Here is a 26,910-nt window from a genome sequence, read left to right on the forward strand (position 1 = left end):
AAGCAGCACCCAAATAAGCTCTCTGAGCCCTGAGGTGGCAGGAGTTTGGCCCAGGATGGATGGGGAGGGAGACAAGGGAGAAGACGCGGAGGAGATCAGGGAAGAGAAGAGAAGAAAGGCAGGGAGGACAAGAAACGAGACAAGAGTAATCAGATGAAGTGCTGAAATTAAGGGAGAAATGTTATCTGGGCGTACGGAATTGTGATGAGATGTGGCGATGATATTTAGGATGTGAGAAAGAAAAATTTCTTTCTTCTTGTTGTGTTTTATTGGTCTAAATGGATAAACGCGCTGAAAAGTAATCGACTCTCTGCGGCTGTGCTCTGACAGCAGATGAGCAATTAAGATTTACACAAGAGGAATGTTTGTGAGGTTACAGAGCCATTTCAGTTAATCAGTTCAAGAAGTTTTAGGTGTATTGTGATTCCCATCAAAGTTGTTTTTTTTCTACAACCTTAATTGCGTTTTTCATCGCACAGCATATAGTTTGTTTTGGTCATATGTTAAAATTGATGGCCTCCAGTCTCACGGCTGTAAACTCACAGTATCGGCCAATATAAATGCAGAAGTGTGTGTTCTCCCACATCAGTGTTACATACATCATAATAGTACCTGTGACAGACAACTGCCAGACTAATCTGTTACCTGTTATCTGTATATAAATTATAATGAAGTTACAAGAAAACATAGTTATGTTAATATATATGATAAATTAAAACTAAGAGCTATGTGAATACGTTCAAAATACGTTAAGCTCACTGAAAAGTCACTAAAACCTACCAGATATGTTGTACCATATATATAAAACATTACAAGATTTGAAATGATAAACTAAGTGAGCTAAACTCCAGATTTATCACGAAATGGAAATATTATAATAAATGACAAATTTCCCATATACGGCTAATTGTTTTTTGTACACTAGGGCTGAACAATTTGAGGAAAATATCTGACCAATATTGCAATTACAATTTAAATTGCTATTATTTTCGATTAACTGAACAACAGACCAGTACCTTGAATCTGTACTAATAGGATCAGAAAAGTTCACAAAGTTTGTGTAGAAAAAAATGTACCAATTGAGCTAAGTGTTGTTAAACTGTATGTATAGTAAAGATATACAAGTATAGACAGCTGCATAGTTGGCCAGATATGAAGAGAAAATGCTGGTAAGTAACGTCTGACAATGTTTCAATGTCAAACCAACAGCATCTCATGATACTGTTGACAACTCTGCACTCTAGCTGATAAGCTAACGTTAAAGCTAGCTTCACAGACTGGTAGCTGCGTGACAGCACCCAATTCAGAGCTTTAAAGGTTTTAAGCTAAAAATAATGATATGATGTGCTTAAATGCATTCAAACAATCACACTGCTCACCAGCTGTCTGACATTTTCACTCAACAACTGCTGAGCTACCTGCCTGAAAGTGACGTGAGCCTAGCTTGCTTATGTCTTATGGTCTTTTCTAAACAGCAAAAAGACACAGATCACTTCTTAATTCTTCAAACATTAAAAATGATAGAGTGGTGTTTCTTCTTCCACAAAAAAAGAGGCAAATATGTCTTTGTATTTTAACCAGAGAGCAGCCAAGATTTCTTTGTTGTTTCGCCAACTCACAAAATCAACGTTAATTGACTACAGCTGAGTAAATTTACAGAAAACAGCTCTCGTTTTAGCAAATGAAATCATTGGTCGCTGGTTTAAACTTTCACTTGCTACAAGACACTTATATCTAAGTTAAAATTAAAATTGCAACGGTTTTGAATATTGCATTCTTTGAAATTGCAATTTTGGCATAAAAACGATAAACAGTTCAGCCATATTGTATACAGAAATCGTATCGGTTAAATAAGACAACCAATGAAACTAGACACATGCCCTTATTTGTAAGATAATAACAAGTGTTTTTTTCCTAGATGACCTCAAGTGAGTATGATTTCAGCATGTTTCATTTTTCACCACTGGAAGGAGTTCTCTGTTTAATTTGCTTTCAGTAGTTCCTGTGGTTAAAATTTACCACTGAGAATAAAGTAATGGCTGACATCTACTTTTTAATTCTGTTAAAGTTCATACATTTAAACAATAAGGGATTAAACAATGGTTATTATATAGGATTATATTATAATCTGATTATGTGTTATTACAAATAAGACACAAGAAAAACAAAAAATAGACAAATTAATTTTGCCTGGAAAAATCATAAAACACCAGCCTTATTGGAATAAATTCAATCTAAACTGACGTCCTGTTGGATTTATCCCATTTGAAGCCACTGGGCATATTAAGCTACACAAAGCACTTCTCCTCTGTGTGTGTGTGTGTATGTGTGTGTGTGTGTGTGTGTCATGTGAAGGCCCTCTGTGTTTACAGGGCCAGTGAGCAGCGATCCACAGCATAACCATGGATACTGGTGCGGGGTCATATCGGTGCTGCACACTCCCCAGCAGGAAACAAACACTGGGGTGTCACGCTGAAACCTCAGCTTTCTAATTGGCTGCTAATTAGCCAACGAGTCTGACCTGCAGACTCTCACTCAGCTGTAAGATCCCTGTCAAAAGAGGCTGAGACCTTTTTGTGTCCACACCACTTAAAACTGTCCTTGAGATTAATATTTGACCGTCTAAACTTTGTCTTATAACAAATGTCCATAAACAGTTTGGTTAAATTAGCAGATTGCAGGGAAATATATGAAGATAATTTCTTTTAAGGTTGCTTTCTGATGATTTCAACTTGAAGTTATTGTTCAGTCTTTTATCAAACAGATATACCATAGACATGAATACTACAAATACTACATAATGCTTTCACAGCAGCATGAATAGACATAAAATGTATGTTTAGATTTTATACAAGTTTTGTATTTAAGGCCCTTTTGCGGCTCTGAAAATTTTTTTTTTTTTTATAACCCTTTCGGGGGTTTAAACCGCTTTATTACTTTTTATAAAGCTCTTGTATCTGGCTCTGCTGTCCTAATCTGAAGCCAAAATTATAAAGAGCAACATGCACATAGTTCCATGTGGAAGAATGTTGTGTATAACAGTCTAGTGTTGAGATTCCTCTGAGGCTGACCAATGAGAGAGAGAGAGGAAAAAAAATGTTACTGCTCTTGATGCTTTCACATGAATGCAGAAATTTAAACAGAGAGACAACAAAATCAGTCTACAACACGTTCGAATTGAAATTTTGTCTGCGATACTAAGGTGAGAGAGCAGAGCAGAGAGTGTTTGAAGACACGGTCATCCATCTTTGCAGCGTTCTGCACAAACAGATAAAAGGTCTTTTGTCACCTTATATTTCACAGGAAAGCTCTTTTCTCCAAAGAGAAAGTTTGGAAGTCTATTATGCTGATCTATCCACGTCTATGTTGCTGTGTGAAGTGCTGAATTTGTTCCCTCACTGGCCTGGCCTGCATCTCAGTAGCACTTCTAAAACACATTCAGATCAACATCCAAAGGCAGACAAACCGTTTGTTGACTTTTGTGTAAACCAGTTTGATTCCTACATTTTTGAGAGTTCACATTTTGAATACATTCGGCTCAAATGAAATAGCGTCAAAGCTTTACTCAGACTTGTGGATATTAATATCACAAATCCATGGCCAGAAAGATGAAGGGGATGAGATGACTTGTTAGGACTTAGATAAATCATCAGCACTAAAAGAAAAAAAAAAAAAGAAGTGGCACCAGTGACACAAGCTAGGCTCTTGCTTTAGCAAAAATGAGTCAGTCTTGATAAGTTGCAATCTTTAGCTGTGATTCATTACAAAGTCAAGTTCTGTTATCTTGTGTTATTTAGTTGTGGAATGTAAGAAAAACAGTTTTCAAAGTTCACTCTGTTTACTTTGTACCAGACGTTTCTACACTGTAAAATAATTAATCACAGCAAATCAATTCTTCTTTTATCATTAATTTTATGTAATTAGATAAAATGGTCAGCTTCAAGTCAGGCCAACATCATTACTCAGAACTACTGCACAGCTTAATGATGAGCTGGCTGACTGTTTACTTAACTAATCAGATTAATTTGTTCATAAACACTTTTTGCTTATTAGCATACACATCCCAGCATGCATTGTATTTTGGTTAAAATTCTCCAGAAAGCCTTGATTTTCTCATTTGAAGAAAGTTACATGATTGACGCGTGTGATGTGTCTTTTCGTATATGTGTATCAGATGAGTCATATGATCTTCTCTCTGATATAAATTTAAACAATACAGACCATAAAGTAGACAGGTATACAGGTCAACCACCACTGTAGTCTGTCTTTTTGTACCAACCATCCCAAAGGTGTCATATATCAGTATTGGTACTGGTTTGACTGTGACTATTGGTAATAAAGCAAAAGCTGAAAGAAGATGCAGTAATTTAGGTAACCTTGAGTCCTAGAAATACATTTATATACTATTAATTTTTTGGGGGGGCAAATAATTAAGGAGAAACATGATTGCTGCCTGAATTATGTTCAGTGACAACACTGAAAGTGCTATGAATGTACAAAGCACAGCAAGTTGACATCAGAGACCTGGATTCACATCCTGAGCTCCACGTGTGAGTAGGTTGAGGCAAAAGTGCTTTGGCTACAGTTTGGGAATGACCGTGGTTTTGATTAAATGTTAATAAAGTAAATACATCATGTCTGTTGCTTTAAGTCACTTTTGCCTTTTTCAATTTTTAGCCAAGTTCATGATCTTCCCCTAATGTTAACCAAGTGCTGTGAGTCCCGTAACACAACCAGAACAATGTTAATCATGCTTTAGTTGCTAAAAGGACATATTGTATTGCAAAGACAAAAAATGAAATATATTGTCAGTAAACATTTTTCAGACACACTGAGTCATTGAGAATTTCCTCATTATGTTGGTAATAAATGTAATTCAAACAGCATCATGTTTCTCTCAAAAAGTATTGTTGCTGCGAATTAGTAGTGCAGAGATGTCATTTCTAGGAAACAGGGCTGCATTATGGATGATAATTTGCATTGTTTTACAAGTGACAAAATAAACAAATTGGAATCAAGCCCAGTTAGAAACTGAAATTCCAAGAGGGAGCAATGTACAGATCTGAGTTGCTTAAAGATTTAATCAACAGAAGTGAATATTGAAAGTGAGGAAAGCTGCAACAGTGTAAGATTTAGGGATGTCAGTTTCGGTTAATTTTGCTTTCAACAGACCAACACTCATTAACTTGTAACTAACCAGTTAATTTTTAAGTTGTGATGTAGCTTATGTTTGTGAAAGCTGTCCAGCAGTAGGTGGACAGAGCTAGCTTGTCTGCCCTGGTTAGCTTGACTTTTAGCTTATCCTTCTTCTCAAAGTGTTTTTCAATGTGTTTCGTCACATACGTCTGGATGGCATAATGTACTTGGGCTTGAGGTACCGAACTAGCTCTTTGAATCCCTCACCCTCTACAACACTGATTGGCTGGATATCAGTCTCAATCACCAAAGGGGTGATGGCCTTGGACTGGCACGCATCACACTTTCTCCCCCCGGCAAGCAGCAAAGTGATCTTTGGCTGCGACTACAAGCCATCCTCAGACATGGCAGCTGGGTGCTTGTTCTTAATGTGGTACAGCGTAGTGCCAGTACTGTTGGCCTGAATATAAGGCGACCCTGATTATAAGATGACACTCACCCATTTACAACACCTGTTTTTGAAAAAAATAACGTTAATGTTACTTTTTGAATATAACTTACATCATAGTATAGTTACATACTCACACACTTTCCTACCAGGCTCTTGGAAATGGTCAGAAATTATTTTCTCCAGCAGTTAGTATTTATAAGACTGCATGTTTGTCTTTTTGAGCTCCTTATCATCTGTGACAGTGGTATTTGGCAGTCTGACATATTCCGTTTCTGCAGTAGAGACGTCGGAAGATGCTTTGGACTTGTTTTCACTTGTCAAGAATTTATTCTCTCTGTGGCAGAAAAACACGTTAAACGAGCCTTCAGAAACAAATGAAACACTTTAAGTGCTGACTGACTCTAACACACTCACTATAAACAGACTTTAAGACACTCGCTAGCCTAGCTACAATAATGCTGCAGACAACCCATAATGCAACATTCGTTGTAAGAGTCAGTTTTACGCCAGTATTTTATCTATCCAAGATTATCCGATGTTGTGAACATGTCATTGTCTAGCCGTTAGTGGAGTGTGTATGCAAATTAACCTATAGACTGACATACACAACCAGTCAAAAAACTGTTGACATCCTAGTAAGATTATAGGTTACCCCAACAGTAAGTTAACCAAACTGAAAATGCTAAGTTGGTCAAACTCAAAGGCAAAACTTAGAAAAATACAACCTTAAAGGTATGCAATGCAGGATTTGTCAGTTAGCCCCTCCTCCCAAGCGAGGGGGGTGGGTCTATAAGTCTATACATTGTTTTTTAGGAAAAGCCTGCATAGTATACCTTTGAGAAATACTTTTACTGAACTGAGTTTTCAACATTTCCATTTACAGTGTATGTGAGAATGATTTAAATAGGTTCAACAATCTACCATTCCCCTGGTGTAGTTTCGTAGCTGATCAAAAAATGCCAACTATTATAATAACATATAATAATATGTAACTATGTCCTAACCTGCCATGTAGCAATGTGATCTTAGCTGCTGTAGGTTCTGGGACAATGGAAGTGAAAAGCAACAGTTCTGTCTTGATTAATGCAGCGTAACAATGTTTATTCTCTCCTATTCTGCATAACCAAATAAACAGAATCGGTCCACTTCATGAGAGCTCTCTTTTTTTACCCCTCAAAATAAATGTGTAATCATAATAGTGAGGCTTGATTCAATGCACATGTCAGTCAGTATTTAGTGAGAGCGTAGCTCTTTATCGGTTCACAAATCGGGAGCTGAACGAAAACTAAAGATATTCTGATGGAAGATTCTCAAGATCTGTAAATAGTTGAATAATTGCTCCGTTGTGGTTTTTGTAATCTACTTCTGAACCACTCCCATACCTGCCAATCACCCTTTTATTGACTTTAGAAAACAATAACTGTGACAAATATTGTTTTAGAAAAGAATTCCAAAAATAAACCCTGATAAACAAAGTAATCATGATACAAATGATAATGGCTAGAGAAAGTTAATCATTATTGAGCTTGATTGCTGTTTGCTCTGGATCAATCATAAGGTTCTTCACACAGGATGAAATGTCAATAATAATTCATGTGATAAGCTTCCATCAATTCCACTTCTTTACCTGGTAACTTGTGAGCAGGCATTTCTTTGATTGTATTTCTTAGCTTTATCAGATCTCCTACAGCTAGCTAAACCTTAGTAATATAGTTCTTCCACATAGCTCATGTTACACAGACAACACTATGCTTAAAAAAATCTAATTTTCTTACTACTACAGAAAGGAAATTGTAAGCACAGTTTATTTTTATGAAAAACTCTCATAAAGTCCCAAACCAGCTTTGAAAATAAAGATACGAGATGAGTATTTGTGCAATAAACAGACTGTATAGTCCAGCTGGGACATAGACCTACTAAATGTGGTAATGCCATGTACATTTGAAGCTAATCTGATGAGAAATAAAGTTGGCGTTATTAGCACTGACTTTAGTGGAAAAGCATGTTGGCTTTCTGATTTTTTATGTAAACCTACTGCAGCAGGCAAAACACTTTTTAAATGTCTGACCTCAAACAAAGCAAGACAGGGTGAGCGCAATCACGATCACTGTTTTACAGCCCATAATACGCTGTTGCTGTCCCTTCGTTCCTGTGTCTCAACGTGACATTTGTGTTTTGACGGAGTACACTGTAGACTGCTGCCTGGGTAATCCCAGATTTCCTATGGCACAGCTCTGAGCTTAGCAGAGGGCTCGACTAATAGCTTTCTTTTCAAATGATCGCTTTGCTACACGACTTCAGAAGAAGGCAGCGGGCGTGAAATTCAATTATGGCGCACACGCTCTGCAGCCTCGTCCAGAGCTGTCCACTTTAATCCCTCGTTTGCCTTCAAGGATTCTCAGCCTCTTTCAGACCTCTTCTCCAACTTCTCTCCTTCACTCCTGGACTTGAGTTGGCCTTCTGCGTGCCATGTACATCTTGTATTTTCTTCCTTGCTTTGGCCTTGCAATGACCTCCTTTGAACTTCAGAAGCCCCCACCCATGGGGTCCTTCTCATCACCACCCCCTTCTACGTTCACTGACCTTTGGCTAGTACTTCCCTCCTAGCCACATTGCCCTCTTCCCTCTTAAGCTCTCACCGCTTTGTTTAAGGAAAATGAGACTGCTGCCCCCCCCCCAAAAAAAACCAAAAACCCCAATAGCATTGAGTCATTTGTTCAAATGTCTACATACAACATGAGTTTACCTTTCTCTAGCAAAGACCTCTAGAGGTGGAATTAGGACTCCTGTCTGTCAGGAGCAAAGGTGGTTGTGTGACATTTATATATACCCTTCATTTTCATAAGGAGGAGACCCAGGTCAAAGCATTGGACCTTGATGTGGGAGAGCGCTGTTCGTTTCCTGTTTCCTACCAACAGTAAACATTGGTTTTCTTTTAACCATGACCTCAGTCACTCCCCAACCTTAACCACTTACTTGTTCTTTCAACAATGATGGCAGAGGCTCCCTAACCATAGCAAAATTGTTGTTTTAAAACCCAAACTATGTAAGTGTCAGATCAGAAAACTGTCTGCATCTGATTTATAACAGTGATTAGTCATGGCTTTGGAAGAGCCAAATAAACGATGGCCACTGCCGACAGAGGTGTAGGATCAGAAAACATCAAGGTGGGTCTTTTATTAAAGACTATTTTATTAAAGGCAATGAGAAACTGAATTTTGTCATTTAGTTTGAAGGACTTGCTAAAAATACACTCATTTGCTGCACATACTGTATCTACACAACACTTAAGTAATATTAAAAGTTCTGAAGCCAAGAGATCACCATTTGTCAGATGACATTGAATTTGCCACAAAACAAGTGACATATGGGGACAATGTCACCCAATCTGGCCTCAAATCTGTACTGATTTTATTCAAATAAATAAATAATAAATAAACACTCCCATCTTATACAGAGACCCTGCAAAACTGTAATCTAGATTAAATTCTGATTATCGGTATGGACACTGGCAGCAAGTTCTCTTGATGTGCAAGAAGTGACAAAAAAGTAATCTAGGTTTGGTGACTCTGCAATTCCTTTATGTTACATGGTAAAATCCAGCAGTAATTAGGTCTTAAACATATTCACAACATTTTTTATGGGTTTCCCTGCTACCAACTGATTACAAAATTTGATATTTCACCAAGGGGTACTTGGTGCATCACTACGACACTATATATATTAATCTTGACAATTCCTAAAAGGTCTTATGCTTTATGAATTATGTAACAAAGATGATGAATTAAAAAATGATACTATAAGCAGGTATACAACAAACTACATAGCATACTGTATCAGGACTATGCACTGGCCATTCTTGAACTCCCTGGTTGCTTTTTCATTCCTTTCTCTCACCCCTCTCCCCTCTGATATGCTGAACTTCTCTATTATATCTGTATTTTGGTCTTAGAAGAAGGGCACTGTAAGTGAGAGCGGGGGTGGCAAACCACATTTTAATTCCCAAGGCCCCATTAACCACATCCTCTGACATATTTCGGTCATTACACATTCCTAACATCCTTAAGAATCAGAATGACAGTGGGACAAAGGGAATGTTTTGAGCTGATACAAGCAGTCAACATGTGTAGCTGATTTTCACAAGGAAGACCCCAGTTGACATCTATTAGCCACTGAGTTGTATTTGAATTGGTTCCCATTGAGGCAGTCAAAACACAGGTAGATGTGTTGATACTGTCACAACCCAAAACTAAATATGATTAGAAACACATGGGTTGCACTTCATAAAGCCAAAGAGGAGAATAAATCTGGACAGCTTATTTTTCCACTGAGACCGATCGGGTTTGCAAAACTCCTCCCCTGCACAGATATTGTCCAATCATAGTTTAGCAACCATAACTAGGCTTTGCAGTTCTGTCAAGTTTTGGAGTTCTCAACATGCCAAAGTGGTGCGTATGAAGCACCAGTAAGAGTGAAAATAAGTTGTCATTTGGTGACTAATAACTACTTTTAATCAAGGACCCAGGGATCATGCACATTTCGAGATCCATATTTTTATTTTGGAGCTCTACTGGAATATCTTTTCATAATTTACAGTTCAAAAAACTCCTTATTTATCTTATACTGGCTCTATGCAGCCTCTCAGTTCATCCTCTGTCTGAAACAGGCTGTTTTAGCTCCTGTCTCTTTAAGGCCCCCCTCATAATGAGCACACTCTGTTCTGATTAGTTAGCTTCCAGAAAGCTGCTGCTCAGCATTGGAGGCTACGAAAACAACTACTGACTACTTTTTCTTGTTCTTTACACAAAATATGAACTTCTCAAATACATCTGTACATGTTCGAGTCTGAATTAGATACGGAATATGTGAGTGGACAACGTGAACAACCTCAGCAACGAAAGATAATGGAACGGACTCGTTGGGAATGTTAAGAAAGCAAACATTGCAAACGAAGCGTTCAGGACAGGCTGAAACCTGGGCATTTGTCTTTCAAGGAGCTTTGACCATGTTTAATGATATCCAACATCATAACAGTCTATAAATGACAGAAAATCCCATAAAGCAAAAAGCACGATATGTACCCTTTAAAAAGTACTACTAAGGCCTGACACCTGCACAGCATGACAGGCATAGCAACAGTAACCTGGCAAATGGTCAATTGTAACACTGGAATCTGAAAAGTAGCAGTAGCATCTAATCGCTCTCTCTTTGTCTCTCCTCTGGACCTAATCACCAATTCATTTCTGGAGTGAAAATATGAGTCAAGGTCATCCCCCCCGCCCCACAAAGACAAGACATGCTGTAGTCTCTAGGTCTGTGGTCTGTGGGGGCAGTGGGGGATTGAGGTGGGCCAACGCCAGATGCACTGAGCAGCCAGGACCGCCGAGAAATGCAGGGGAGGTTTCCTGCCCCGGATCCTGGGCTGGGAACACAGTATCCCATATTCCTCTCTCATCCCCAGACCCCCTAGAGGATGAGAGACAGAAGGGAGAATCACTCTGTGTTCCTATGCTCAAAATACCTCCACTTAGCTGTGCTGGCTCCACTCCTGAAGCGCTCTGCTCCTGGATTTTATGGCTGCTTTTTCTCTGTCTGCTCCTGACCCTCTGTCTCTGTCTCTTGGTCATTGCCTTGGACTTTCATTCTGACTTCCATTCTTATTTCTGCCTCTTCCTGACTCCCTCCCCTTGCTTAGTCCACTTCTTTTCCTGTCTTCAGTGTGTGGGGGTGTGTATGTGTGAGTCTCCGAGGGGTCGACTGGAAGCAGCAGTTGTGGTCTGGCCTGTGGTCAGGCACTGATTCACTGATTTGCAAACTGTAATGACATAATACTATGATTTGTGCTACAAATCGTTGAATGGCAATAACACTCCCCAGAGTCATTTAAATTTTGATATATGTCATAATCAGAGGTTCTGGTGCCTGTAGACTGCACCGTTCAAGCTAAAGCCAAGAGCTAAAACAGAAAACTCTTGACATTTCATTCCAGTCAAGAGTCTATTCTATTATTCTTTTAATATAATTACAGAAGAGACAACATATATCATAGATTAGACGCTTCATTGAGCCAGTTCACACAAATCTGAAGAGGAGGAAAAAGTACTGAGACACTCCATGCTTGATAAGGGACATTACCATTCCCTTATCAGATCTGCTGCTAACGCAGCCAGATGAATGTATGGGAAATCCCATGCTTTCTGCCTCAACAGACATTTATTGTGTCATAAGGGCAGAGAGGCTGGGGACCCACAAATCACTTGTGAGTATCAGCCCTCTAAATCCAATATGATGTCCAGCGGCTACACGTGAACTTTCACACTGTCTGTTTACTTGGCCATAGAAGTCTAGTGCTCATCCAGTTATCTTGCTTTAGCTTATGACAGCCAGTAATGATTTTAAAAAAAAAAAAAAAAAGCTAAACAGAATGCTTCTGGGCTGATGCCAAAATGTGGGGCTCCCAGGGGCTGCTGGTGTGGGGGTGGAGGACAGTGGATGGAAATAGCTGCCCAGACTGCGGGGAAAGCCCCTGTAAATTCTGGGACAGTGACCACAGGCCTGCCTGATGGACATACAGCTGTAGTAGCGGTGGTTGTTGGTAGGAGTGACGTTAAGTGATGGGCCTTTTGGAAGCACTGTGCAACATACTTTGTTTAGTTCTGTTTGTGGACCATCAGATGGGAAACAAGCTGGGTCCATGTTCTCGGGAGGTCCTGGGGGAGCGAGGGACCAGAGGGAGGAGATTCTGCCAAAATGCCATGTCGGCTTGGCATGTCTACGGCAACAACATGCACACCACACCGCACTGCTTCTGCTCAGGGGGACTGAGTTTGTCTCAAACATAGATCAATGAAAGGCATAATGTTGACATCAGAATCATAGCTCACATAGTTACATAAGGTCACAGCAACTGCTGGCCAACAGTACAAATTACAGTAAACACAATGTGACATGGATTCTATCAAACTGATGGGAAATTTTAAGTCAAATCTTTGGAATATACCAATACACATTTGGTGTATTTGTATTGGGCTGTATGAGAGTGACTACATTGGTTTCCAGAGCTTAAATAAGAGTATACAGCCATGCTAGCAGGTCTGCAAGGCTGTACTCGAGTACAGTGGTGCTTTGAGCGGAATGCTAACATCAGCATGCTAACATGTCCACAAGGATAATGCTAACATGTTGATGTTTAGCAGATATGTTTACCATGTCAACATGCTAACATTATCTAATTAGCAGTAAACACAAAGTCCAGTTGAGACTGATGGAAATGTCAGTAGTTTTGCAAGATTTTTGGTCACAAACCAAAGTATTGGGGAGACTGAAATGTCGGCCTGATAGTGACGCTAGATAAAAAGTCTGGCATCACCACAGTTATTTTAATTCATCCTGAGGGGGACATTATGCGTCTACCAAATTTCATGACTCATAATCACAAATGTCAACCTCATGGTGACACAAGAGGAAAAATCGGGATCACCAAAATCATTAGAGTACGTTATCTGGGAACCATGCATGTCCGTGGTGTAATGTATAAGACACCCCTAGTACAAAAAAAAATAAACAAATATTTCCTGTATTTTGTTTTGTGCTCACAATCAAGATCCCACTTATTGCAACTGTTCTTACAATTCACTGTGAACACAAAGTTCAGAGATCCAATCCATGCCATGATGTCAACCAGCCAGCCTTTTTCTTTATTATTATTATTATATTATATTATTTTTATTATGTTATCCAATTTCCATTATTGTGTGCTCACTTTTGCCATTGTTTTTACTGAACCTGTTTTTAGTGTTTTCCACCTAACATCATTTTATTGCCCTGTGTTAATGTTCTTTTCCTTTTGTCTGTCTTTGTAATATTGTAAACTCTGATACCATAGTGATATAAACTAAATCATACTGAAATATTACCTCAAATCATTTTTTTTAGATGCATGTACAATGAAATAATGGCAGTGTGAGTGCTATAAATAACCGCAGCTTTTTGTTATGGTAAGGACGGCTGCTCTGATGTTATTGTACAATTTTGCCAATGAGACACATACAGTGAAATTACTTGAAAGACAAAGGTATTCATGTACATACAGTGAATCAAAGGTGTGTGTATGTCTATTTATGGTTAACAGCGCTGCATGTGCGTACAATTTCACAATGATTTAACCTCATAAAACAGAACCATGTGAATGCACAGCTTTATATTATAAACGTGATATACAGTGTCTATGCATATTTCACCCTCTGTGTATACAAAGAGTTTAAGCTTTAAACTTAGACTCACTTTTACGCATCTGGCACCTGGTTTCACAATATTTACCACACAAGGACTAATCTTAATGCATGAATGCATGAATGCATGTTGCATGCACCTTCAACAACTCTGAAACCACGGAAACCTTATCAACAGAAAATCCAAAGCAAAGACGTAACAGTTACTGCTGTCTGCACTGTCTGAATGACAAGACATCTCTGGGAAAGTCAGTGGAAAACCAAAGAGCCGTTACCAACAAGGATACTGCCAAATATTTGAAAAATTGAACAAGGAAGTGCAATAATACAGGCACAGAACAGCGGTGAACTCTCAGAGGGTACTGTGTGCAGTGAAATTTAGTGTAATCAGATCATAAAAAGCAAACAGGATTGATTTAATGCCTAATTGCATTCACTATGTTTGTGTAGCACAGGCTGCACTGCATACAAACTAAAAGTCCATGCCAAGTACACCTGTTCCCATGGCAACTGCATCCAGAATAGGTAATTTTTCATAATATGAGACTGTTATCAGATAATTCCCACAGTCTCTCATGTACAGCACCACAGGACATCATATATAGAACAATCATAAGTGCAATAAACAACATGCGAGATGGGCAGAATGATGGAAAGCATGTTCCCGACCCCAAAAATATAAAGGATATGATGGAAAATGAAACGTCTCCATCATCCTGAGAAAGTTAAAACAAATATCAACATGATCAGCTCTTCGATGCTCTGTGGGGTTTGTGTAAAAAAAGGAGGGAGTGACTGATATATTTGGTAAGAGAAATGTGCTGGTGATGCCATGTGCAACTGGCAGTACTATAAGCAAACATTGTGCCCTTCACTGAGCTATGAATCATAAGTAGGGGGAAGTTTGCAGACAGAGGCCCTTGTGAATGTGAATGTGATGGTGTGGATATAGCTCCGGTCATGTCAGACTGTGTGGGAAACACAAAGAGGGGCAGGCAGAGTCACATGGGTCGTCCTGCTCCCAAAGACATCTCTCCCTCTCTCTTTCTCTCTGTCCTTTCAATCTCTCACTCATTCTTTTTCTCACTGGCAGGCATACCCTTACATCTCTCTCTCTCTCTCTCTCTCTCTCTCACATACACACTCCTCCGTTGCACTCTTGATTTATGCTAGTACCTTGTTTGTTTCTCATTTTCCCCTTTTTAATCATTTCTTTTATGATTCCCTTTTTTATTGTTGTTATTGTTGTTATTTAGTGTCTAAATTATTTTGCATTAGGATGTAGTCAGTACATCCTGAGTAGTAGTGTGTGTGAGCTGTATCTCTTCAACAGCCAGGGTAGTATGCACATGTGGTATTATGTAATGATCTGCTATATGTGGTTGTGTGTTGAGGAACATGTGCTTGTAAGTGCGGTATATGTGCAGGGTAAATATATACATACGCATATACACGTCTATACACATGTCTATGTGTGCATGGGCATGTTTACAGCTCTTTGTGTGTATACTGTGCAAAGTATTTGTGGACATATGAACTTTTTGTACTCTTATGTTTATATCTCTAACACCAAAACAAAGTGAATTGATTAATACATTAATACAGTACATCCTGTGTGTGTTCTTTAAAATTAGCAACAATAGTTTCTAGACATTTCTGGCCATATTAACTTCTCTATTGTTGTCTATTTAACTATTTTATTGTGTGAGCTCTGTTCTTTTCAGTATGCATGAAAAATAATACACGTGTAGATGTATTTACATCTGCTGTGTGGGTATTTAGATAAGCCTTTTTTCACAGAAGGCATGTTGACATGTGACTGCAGCAGCAGCACGGGTCTAAATGATAACATGAATGATGGCTGAATTCTATTTAGCTGCTTTATATTCAGGGTCCTGGTATTGCACCTGCTGCCTAACTGTCACATGTCATGCTTTACTGGAACACTTTAATAGAACAGAGCCATTAATTAATGTTATGTCATTAGTAACACCTGTGACTTTCCCGTTGTGCCAAGTCATTGAAGACTTGTGCTGCTGTAAAAAGGTCGATATGGCTTGGTGCAGTGGTTACTAATCTGAACATCAGGAAACCCTGGAGACCTCATCTGGAGGCTCACTACATGTTTAAGAGATAAGCAAGAAAAAGTATTATGCATATTTTTTCTGACATGCCAAATGTTTTGCTTTTTTCTCGTGAAATATGGCTCACATTTATCTCTTCAAGCTTCTAAAATAAGACACAAGCAGACATTGCGGCATTTTTAGGGGTCACCAAGAAAAAAGTCGGGAGCCACTACCTGTCCAGCCGTTCCTATATTTATGGGGGAAATTAATTGTTCACAGAATTAACATCTTGGGAAACTTGTGGATAAACTGTGGACAGTTTGTGAAAAATCAGTTTGCCACGTGTGTATCTTCTCCATTTGGTAATAATCCAGCGGTAAATGTTAGTAAGTTGTTGATAAATGGATTTTGGTCCAGACATGCTGCTGAACTTGATTGTACTGACCGATAAAGCATTAGTATGATTTGTTAACCATTAATAAGTCATTACTTACAACTGCAAATCACATTATGCGGCTGATACACAAAAGGAGAAGATTTAAATATGGCATGTATGTTCTGCTGCTGCAAGAAGTCCCCGAACAGACATTAAAGCCACGTGAGATTAATGCATAGGACCCCTCCCTCCCTCCTACATGCAAAAAATGAAAACAAAAACATTTATTAAGCTGTTGAATTAAAAACAAAGCTATTTTAAATATGCTTCTGGTCACGTTGCACCTGTTAACAAACCACTGGCACCGTTTTCTGAGGCCAACAGGAAAAGGTCTTGAAATAGCTTTCCCATGAGTCTCTGGTCTAAAATAAAATAAAGGGGCTGGCAGGAGCCGCCCACCGCACTGGTGCGACCCTGTCATGGGAACCATGCTAAACTGTCTGTGGAGATTTGAGCAGAATAAATGAAACAGCCATCCTTGAGTATCTCTATTTACATCGCTAATGCAAATGCTCATTTATCTTTAGCATATAATAAATACACAGGAGAGGCTATTCCGAGTGTGTGTGTATTTGTCTGTGTGTGTTTGCCAGTGCTTGCACGCGGGCTTGACACGTGTTCGTGCTGGTGGAGATGCCTTGTTGACTTGTCTTAGACACGATGAGTGAGAAGAGGAATAAGCAAATCGCATTAAAAGTGTGGGAGTGAAGAGCCAATAAGACCTGTAAACAAAAAAGGGCATGCTAGCCATTATCGCCAAAGTAAACACGAACACACAGCATGCTTCAACAAAAACATTTACATTAAACACCACACAAAAGACCATTTATTAAAAGAAAACAATAATGCTTCACAACTTACAAAGTTGAAGCATCTCTGAAAACCCAAACAGGCTAGATCCACCAGAGAAAAGTGAGGATTCCTCTGAAATGAATCAGGTTTTTTGGGGGCAATGAAGCAGAATACCGAAGCACACCAACCAGCTCCGTTCACCTTTCTCTGCTTTATTCTCAGACTGCAATCTATTTTAGGGACCTCTGATGGCTCCGTCTTGGCCACATTTCCCTTTTTCCACTGTAGAAAAGTTATTCATAATCCTCCCAATAACTCAACACTGTTTGTCCAGTGTGATAAAGCAAAGGGAGCGTTTGCAATCTAAATTTGCATTCTTCTGAAGTGAATGGCTTTGTCAGCTGGAGTAGTACAGTTTGCTGCGCCTGCCTCCTCCCGCTGCAGGGAGGCTGTTTACATGGGGGACAGCTCAGAGATCCAGAGAGGAGACAACACTCCTGGCCTCTTCCCCACAAGAAAGGCCTCCGTGGGTGGGCAGCGTTTCACCCGCTGATGCTCCTAGATCATCCCAGAGACACACAAGAAGAATAAAACTCTCAGAGGAATTGACAGATTTTGTGCCAAATAGTCCATTTTATGACACGGCCTCCCTCTCGGCTGTATTATCTGGACTTTAGAGCCTGTCACTGGGGAAATGGGAAATGGGGCAAAGTTGAGAAATGAGCAAAGATTACCCTTGAAAAAGCAACAAAATAGAAACAGAAGGTTGCTGATGGAGGGAATCCCCTTTAATCTCCTCTGTGGAGTTTCAGGGAATTTTAGGGTCCAGGTCAAGAGCAAGAGGTCAGAGGTTAGAGGTGGGGCATTAAACTGATCTGGCAGGCCATGAAATGAGACATCAGAGCCTGTGCTGCTCTCAGCTATGTCAGCTTAAAGTAATCAAAAACACAAGCTGGCGTAATTCCTAAGTGTATTCCTTGACAATATAAGTGAGGGAGCTCTGGCAGGCAGATAACATAAAGAGACTGTCACACGTTGGCCTTTTAGTGTGATGCTTGTTTTTTTGTTGTGTCCTTTGGGCATGTTTAGAGTAGTTTATTTGAAGTCTTAGGTGTTATAATGTTCTAAAATTGGGCCGAGTGGAAGACATTTTCACCAAAACCTGGGTGGCCATAGATAATTGTACCTGAGATGCCTGAAAATACAGCTCTTAGTCCTCTTTAAAGAAGTGTGGTGCAGTCTGTTCAGAGCGAGAAAGTAATCCCAATCAGCCACAGGGAGCAACCACATAATGCAAGGATTTATGGGTATAAAGAGAGGGTTGTTGACACTTGATAGCCAGCAGTTAGTGCTTAGAAAGCTGAGCGTACAAAATTAACTGAGAGCACACCACAGTCACACACAGCTAATGCTCAGAATCAGCTATTTCCTCTTGTGTTTTTAACTGTATGAAGCCCTGAAACAGACAAAAGGTAGTAAAGGAGTCCAAAGTGTAACTGAATACATCAATAATGAAATACAGTTAATTAAGTAATCAAAATATGAAGCATTATATTTTCCTTTAGCCTCCAATCAGTTGATCAAATAAATCAAAACAATTAATTTTACTTTTCGATTCATCTTTTCTATTCTTTATGTCACATCAAAACGCTGGACTGTCAGCCAACTTCCATCAGAAAACTACACGAGGGCAGGTAACACTGGTCATTTATTTATTGTGTACTGCGTAGTGTCACTGTATCAACTACTGCAACAGAAGCTAAACCATTTCAGCCTGTAGAGCTATAACTAGTTAAGCCTTACTGTGTGTTCAGACAGCATGCAAATGAATTTTCACGTTACTTGTGCAAGTTTGCCCACAGGATCATTTGTGTTTATATGCCCCGAACAGTGAAAATACCAGCTGAACATTAGCTGCAAGCTAGCTAGCAATGGACGCACCAACAGTCTGTTGGAGTGTGTGTGTGTTTGTGTTCAGTTCAGCCTCTGACTGAACTCAGAACTCACCAGAGACTCTGGTTCTTTCTGTTATTTCCCTACAGCCTCTTTCGTTTTCCCCCTCTCATCTCTGTACGTTTATGAAGCAGAATCAGAAAGCCATAAAGGTATACACGCAAATTTTTCGCTCAAGTTGAAACATTTTAAACTTGCACATAGAGCTGCCAACTCTCACGCATTGACCATGAGACTCACGCAATTGACACTTCACACGCTCTTACACAACATGACCATTTTCTCACGCAGTGAAAAACAAATTCATTAAGATTAAGGTTACTTAAGATAAGATAACTTTATTAATTCACTTTATAAATAACTTTATTAACTGATAACGTTGCGGCGTGGAAAGAGGACACTGACAACGCGTGAACAGACAAGACAGAGCAGCACAGCACAACAACAGCACCATGTAACAGCAAGTTATTCAGCAAGACATATACACAAATCTGTTGTATTGTAATTTATTCCTGTGCGTGCTGCCTCAGAGTAATCTCAGTCAGCAGCTCTTCGGACAGCGGCACAGCATCTCTTCTAGGGGTGGAGCCAAATCCGAATATGGTATTCGGAAAAGTACAAATAGTGGGTTTTTACAAATATTTATTTCGTACAGATATTTTAAAAGTTATTTGTTTCCAGGGGGGAAAAACATGTCAAATAATAGTGCCCAGGTCAGGACTCAGTTACATTGCTGTCTAGGTCTCTCTCCTCTGCGCGGTGCTGCTGTCTCTTTCTTTGTCATACATGTATAAATAGCTGCAGGTCTGTGGATCTGATGGAGCTGAGAAGAAGAAGCACCTGTGTAACATCATGAGCAAAGCTACTAAATGTCCCATGCTAGCGAACACTAGCACACTCTAGCATTACAAAGTACATGGCAGCAGCCCTGCCACACACATGCCTCAACAAACATACCCCATAATTAGCAGGTATGTGCATAAAACTTAAAAATGTCAATACATTGACTTCACAATTATTTCTTAGTAACAGCAAAAATACAGAACGTAAACAGAGCAAAGCACATCTGATTAGCATTAGCTACTAGCTAAATCCATTAGCTTTGCTTGCTGTCTAAAATAATTTTACCAACTGAATTGAGGTTCAAAGAAAAGTATAAAGCTGCATATTTCTTTTAGCACTATTTTAATGATTGATTTAACTATATTATTTATTGATGTATTTGGTTAGATACTGACTTGGCTGATAATCTTTTATCTTTTGTCAGTTTTGGGGCTCCGCAACTATGAACACCACAGAAAGAGCCAGTTATGCCAAAGAACATTAATCTCAAGTTACATAGCCTAAAATCAGATTTATTTCAATCCATCTGCCACCAAAATCTTTGATATAAAACATTAACACTTTGATTGCATGCTGAGTGGAATCCAGAGCTGTTTGATGATCAACTGCCAGTACAGCGTCTTATCTCCTCAAACAGCCTGGCTCTGACTAAGCTGAACTTCTGCATGACTTTTTCTTTCAACAGGGAATTTACAGGCATCAAACTGAAACACTTTGTTCTACACTCAGCCTCCCGTCTCTGTTTTCTCCCGCAGCTTAGGGGCGGTTCAAGAAGCGAAGCTTTATCCTACCACCTGAAATTCATTACTCTGCTCCTTTATGACTAGGTATGTCTTGTATCTTGTCCTTTTTTGTTTTGTTTTTTTCAACATGGGTCACAAAGTCAGACTTGAAACTGCGATTCAGTCAATATCTTGACTTACACTGAAGGTTCTTCTGTTTTACTCGTCATACACAATGTGCAAAATACTTTCATCTGAGCATATCTGTGACTTATCATATATACATATATTTTCCCTGAACAAAAATGTTCCAGAGCTTCATTTTTGGAATGGGTTCTGTATTATCTCCAACTGTTAGTTAAATATAGAGTAACTGCTTGCATTTTATATCCCCATGGGGCACCAATCACGACTATTTATAAGCTCGTATATTATACTCCTCCAATCCAAAATCTCTGATACGGCTTGACGAAATGCACAAAATAAGTTACCACACAGCCACATTACTCCCCACAGCCAAGCACAGGGTGTGCACACTTGTCTTTAACAAGGCTAAAAAGTAGAGAGGGCTTTGCTTTACAGTATTAATGAAAGAGATATAGCAAAGAATGTTCTTAATGTATGGACTTAACTATCTGTATGTGAAAAAAGTAGCTGAAGCTTCCATATATGGAGCAATATAGACAATATATTAACCAGGAAAGAAACAGGTAAAGATTCCTGAGTCATACCCTAAAACTCACCACCTACCTCTCACTCATGTCTCTGATCCCTTCAACCTATTCCTCCATCATTCCCTCCGACCACGCTGACATAAAAACACTGTGTACAAGGGCATCACTGACAGCAATGTCCTCCCCTCCATCACAGGTCGAGCAATTCACCCCGAGCAGAGGAATTAAAGAAAGCAGAGATATCGTCAGATGATAATCCCCTCTAAGATTTGGAGATGCTGTTATCGCATGAAATGTACTGGCCATTTTTCAAAATCTTTCACCCGTAAGACTCTCTTATGTTGTAGCTGTATGGCTTGGTTTATAGCTCTGGGAACTGCAGTGTGTTCGACCTCTGTGTTCACCTTTGACCCAGAGGAAGTTGTAAACACAGAATCTGTTCTGAGGTCATGAAACAACGCTGGCATGAGATCCTACTGCTGATGTACCTCTAAACCTACGATTTCAAGATATCATGAGATGAGGTAAGATTGGGTGGTCGTGTAGCATATGTATGTGTATATGTGTGTGTATGTGTGTGTCATAGGGAAGGGTTCTCGTACACACTGCCTAACCTTATCTCAATGGCATCTTTCCAGGAAAATGAATTGGGGAAAAATGCTAACATAAAATACATGCACAGAAACCAGAGGGATGTTTGAGTGACACTAGTTTGATGTTGCACGTCTCCTGACACACAAGACCGTTTGGAAATAAGCCCCGTGCTGCTGAGGTATGACAGTAAAAAGACCCCATGAGCTGCTCTGTGACAGACTGTAATAAATGTCATAACCATTAACTCTTTCTCATACAGACACAAGGCACACCATCGACCAGGTAACACATACAGTAGGCCTGCAAAATTGCTGCTGAGAGTCAAACTAAACAAAACAGCTCCTGTAGATTGATATGTACTATGGTATTTTGGGAGGGAGCTTTTATGGGGTGGAAAAATGTACATAGTCACTTTTCATGAGGGCCAGTAATGTTTAAATCCCTGCAGACTAGCTATAAAATCATCATCCTGAGACATTGTGAGTGTCAGAGCATTTTTCTATAACTCTTGCTGCATTTCACATGGGACAGAAATGTAAAAAAGTAATAGCTCCAATACATATAGTGGTCACTATGGGAAAGCAAGATAATCTCTGGGTAATAAACTTGTTATAGTCTCAAAGGAAGGTTTAAGTATAAAATAAGAACATTACAGAACAGTGAGTATTAAAGTCTCCAGCTGGGGTGACTGAAAGCTGGTAGTTCTATCAATCACAGCTCACATGTAGCCTCACACAGCCAGAGTGTATTTGACAAGCTCAGTTTTCAATTGGACATTTAAGTCTGGAACACATACACTTAAGAGTCACTTCAGCCTGGATTGATACACAAGGGAAGATTCAGCAAATATTTAGATGATGACATGATCCTCCTACGACTACAAAAATTCTTCACTAACAACAATAACAACTACATTTTGTGCATATGTAGGAACAGCCCATCTGATTGGGGGTTACACAGTCTGTTGTAATGTAATGTCAGAAGTCAAGTGGGAAATGATCAAATCAAGACGGAAAGAGTGAAGTTTGAATGGAAAATAATGCTAGCCTATACAAAAAAAGGTCCCAAAAAGCAAAAAGGTCAGAGAGAAAAAGAAAAAAAAAATCTTGTGGCTGATGCTGCAAAATGTTTTAAGTTAACACGTTTATTCAAAACATCGATGCCACTGTCACGCAGAATCCCGTTAGCGTTAGCATGCCTAGCTGCAGTGACAACATTAACAGTCCGCCAAATGAAGAGGAGGAGGAAAGAGTCTGGATGAAATGAGCAGCTTGATTCCAGTGAAGAGCAGGAGCAAGAAGAGGAGGATGCTGCTGAGGTGAAAAGTTGCATGACAACCTCTAGCAAGTGATACTGCTAACGTTAGCTCAATGGGAAAATTGAGTTTTGGCTATTTTGTTTCATGATGACAAGATTATATTTTGTCATATACTACTTCATGACATATGATTATATCATATTTGTTTTATTTGTGAAGTTACAGATTAAGTGTGCCGAGAATTGGGTTGCCCATGTCGATTATATCAATAGTCAAGTACACCTTTTGGGTTGCTGAATCTTCCTCTAGGCTATTTCTTTATAACATTATTTTATGAAACCCTGTAAGTACACATGTTGTCAGGGTGCCACCTTGATATCTATTGCTTAGCCTACATGTCATAAATAGTCTGATATAGCGTTAGGCAACTCATACGCATGTATGTTGGGGGAAAATGGGTCCGGTCTAGATGAAAATTGCTTGGGCCGAATTTTGTTCCCAGTCCAACCCTGCTGACAGATTAAAATAGGATGAGCAAACAGTACAATGATTTGCCAGATTACTATATTAAGATATAAACAGACTGTCTACACTGGACATATTTCAGCTGCGTTTTTTATTGGATCATCTGATGGAAGATTTGTAGTAGGCTTCAATTTTTATCAAAACATTCTTCAACACTGTAAAGCTGTGTAATAGTTTGCCTTTTACTCATGCTTTACAGGCATATCTGCAACCAGGGGTGTATTTTTACACTTTAAGTCTATTTTCTTCTGACTTGTGCATACAAGACTACGACGATTGCACATTGGGCCGTGGGCACTGCCAAAACACAGCTGGTCACACAGCAGCACTGTAGCTGAACACATTGATTCTAGTTCATTTAAAGTGGAAGTTCATTTAAAGTCCGTCTTCGCACAGAACCTAGTAAAAAATAGTGGTAACATTGCCACAAAACCAAAAGATTAGCGTGTATGCAAGAGTGACAGTTGTTGTGGGCGTGCTGATACAGTTACAGGTGTGAAGATGAAATTCATTCCAAGATGTCCAGTTTGAAGTTTAGATACAAAAAACATATAATACAAATGCACTACAATAACACTATTGTGGCTCAATTTATGTGTGTCTCATCTTTTCAATAATTCTCATCTAAGACAAACAGCTATTAAAGAAATGTGAGGCTGAGAGGAAGCGGTCCTACCTGCTCACTGGCTGTCCCTTAACATTCCTGTTTCAAGCCACAGCCTGGTATCCTCCACCTGTTAGAGAGAGATATAATGATAATGAAACCACATGTCATTTTGTGTGTACAAAACTGTGATTGATCTATAACCACCATCATCAGCATCAACGACTTCATCTTCAAACTCATCTTTCATCATTAACATCATTGCTCTCCATCAGAAGCACCGGACTGGGATTTGCAAACAGCCTTCCATCTGTTTTGTTTCTTTCTTTGACTGACAGCGCATCAAAGAGGTGAAGCACAACCCCTGAAAGCTCCGACTATCCCTGCGGATCACGATGCTTGGACACGTTCTCCTCTCTCTCTCTCTTTCTCTCTCTCTCTCTCTCTCTCTCTGGCGGGGCAACAAACTGCCAAGTAAACACGCATGTAATCAAGCAGCCAATAAATACACCAGAATAGCACGACAAGAATGTTCACACAGTTAATGTGGATCCCACAGAGCGCCAACAGCTCTGCCAATCCCAGTGGGATCTGGGAGCGGGTACAACAGGGAAATGGCCGCGTTCCAGTTAATTGAAGAAGACTTGATTTTTCTGCACCTTGGAGCCAGAAACCTCAGCTTAATACGCAACCCTGCGGATCCGACGTTTAAAGCCGGTACGATGGGATATCAGACAATTAAAGAGAGGAAACAAAGAAGGGTCTTGCTAGCTTGTTTGCAGAGGCGTGAACTTAATTGCTTGCGGGCTTTGCAAGCCATCTGATTTTACTATCTTGTACAAGCAAATACAAAAACACACAGACACTAAAGAAAGACACACACACACACACACACACACACACACAGCATGCATATTCCTTTATGTATCTTGGAAGAATGAACAAGAGGTCAGCAGATATTCATCTTTCAATAAGCCAAGAGACTGAGATGAATTAAGATCTCAGCTGTATTCTGGTTTAATATCAAATCACCCTGATTGAATGGAGTAATAACAACCTGTACTTCATGATGTATAGTACTTCATTAAGTTGTTGAATCATTGAAGAAACAATGCTAGCAGTCGTGGCTTAATAGATCCTGTAAACATAATTCTTTCCCATGTGATAAGAGGACTAAAACCTTTCCAAGGAAATGGCGCTGACATGAAGTCATGCTATTTCTCGCAGCTAGTCTAATGACAGCATGAAGTATTTTGTCAGGAGACACAGCCAACAACAACAGCAGTAACCTCTTATTATTCATTATCTCTTTATACTCTACAAGTTTTGAGAGCATCTTTTGTAACCGTCAGGGAAATTATTCTTCAGCTTTACTAGTGATACTACCAAGAGAGAATAGTGACACAGAACTTCTGATTGTAAGACTGATTTGTGTTTTTCTGGAATCATATGCATCCATTTCCCCGTGAGTGATGGATTCAGTGTAACATCTGTTTCAGGATACAAACAACAAGGCCGTAACCCGGTAGAAGAATTCACAGCCTCGTCCATGTCCATTCATCCAGACCAGTGCCCATTCTTGACAGTTTTACTTTGGTCTTTCTCAACCCTGTTATTCTGATCTATGTATGCAGGCTGCTTAAGGCAGAATTACACTGAGAGCATTCAAAGCAGGAGAACCAAAGACTTCTTCCCACTTAGATTGTTATTACAGGCACATCGTGTACCCAAACATCACAAGTCTCTCATTACAGTGGAACAATCTTATTCTAGTACTTTCGCCTGGGGGACTTCATGTAGGGTTCTGTTTTGTCATCTGCATATGCTTAATTTATGCTTAAATTATTCCTCATCCATTCAGGGTGGTGATTGTCTGTAGTCCTGGTCAATGTATTGTCTAAGATTTGCTGTTTTTCATGGATCTTTTGCAAAGATTGAGTGATAACGCATTTATACACACTTTCTGACAATATTTCCTCAAAGGCATTAATAGTGACATCACATCCAGAGTAGCCTCTGTTCACTAACTTCTGTAAGTCAATGCAATCTCTCATTCAGCATCTGTCTTTCTGAAAAAAATTAAGTGTGTTGCTAAAGTTTACTTTCCATATCCAAGGACAAACTGGCTCCACTACAGCACTTGCTATTAGAAATTTAAATCTTTGTGATTTTAAGAAAAGATTACTTTTGTGAGCATACAAAAAACTACAGCTCCCATGAAGATTTACTCTAATACTCATGCCATTGTACTGGTTTTGTCCGTACCCATAACATCCATTAACTCTCTCTTCTAATGTTGTTTTCCGAACATTTTAGCTGTAATCACTGCTGTCTAAAAATGTCTACACTGTTCTGGCCATTGTTATTACAGACATATCTGAACTAACTGTGACCCCTCAACTCACTCATGGACTCACCTGTTTTGTCCAGTACATTCAGAACCATATCCTGTTCAATTAGTATAGAACAGAGGCACAGTAGCTCAGCAGCTGCCTCTCTTTATTGTGAAGAAAGGTCTCGCCACACACCAAAACTCTTCCCAGAACAGGACAGGATGAGCAATATAAGCTAGTTTTACATCCAAATTTAGTGTAAATTTTAACCAAATTTCCAGAATATCAGCAA

The 26,910-nt window shown here is 39.4% G+C and overlaps 1 protein-coding gene across 4 annotated transcripts in view; it reads right to left on the reverse strand.

Annotated features, from left to right (window-relative positions):
- The window catches only part of myocd (myocardin), a 163,583-nt gene that overhangs the window by 84,881 nt on the left and 51,792 nt on the right, over positions 1-26,910 (reverse strand). For all 4 annotated transcript variants that reach the window (XM_042398395.1, XM_042398415.1, XM_042398394.1 and 1 more), the window contains one exon: positions 24,358-24,415. The gene's annotated coding sequence lies outside the window, so the exon portion shown is untranslated. The remainder of the gene's footprint in view (positions 1-24,357; positions 24,416-26,910) is intronic.

The sequence above is a fragment of the Thunnus maccoyii genome, chromosome 20 (genome assembly GCF_910596095.1).
Source record: "Thunnus maccoyii chromosome 20, fThuMac1.1, whole genome shotgun sequence".
NCBI lineage: Eukaryota > Metazoa > Chordata > Actinopteri > Scombriformes > Scombridae > Thunnus > Thunnus maccoyii.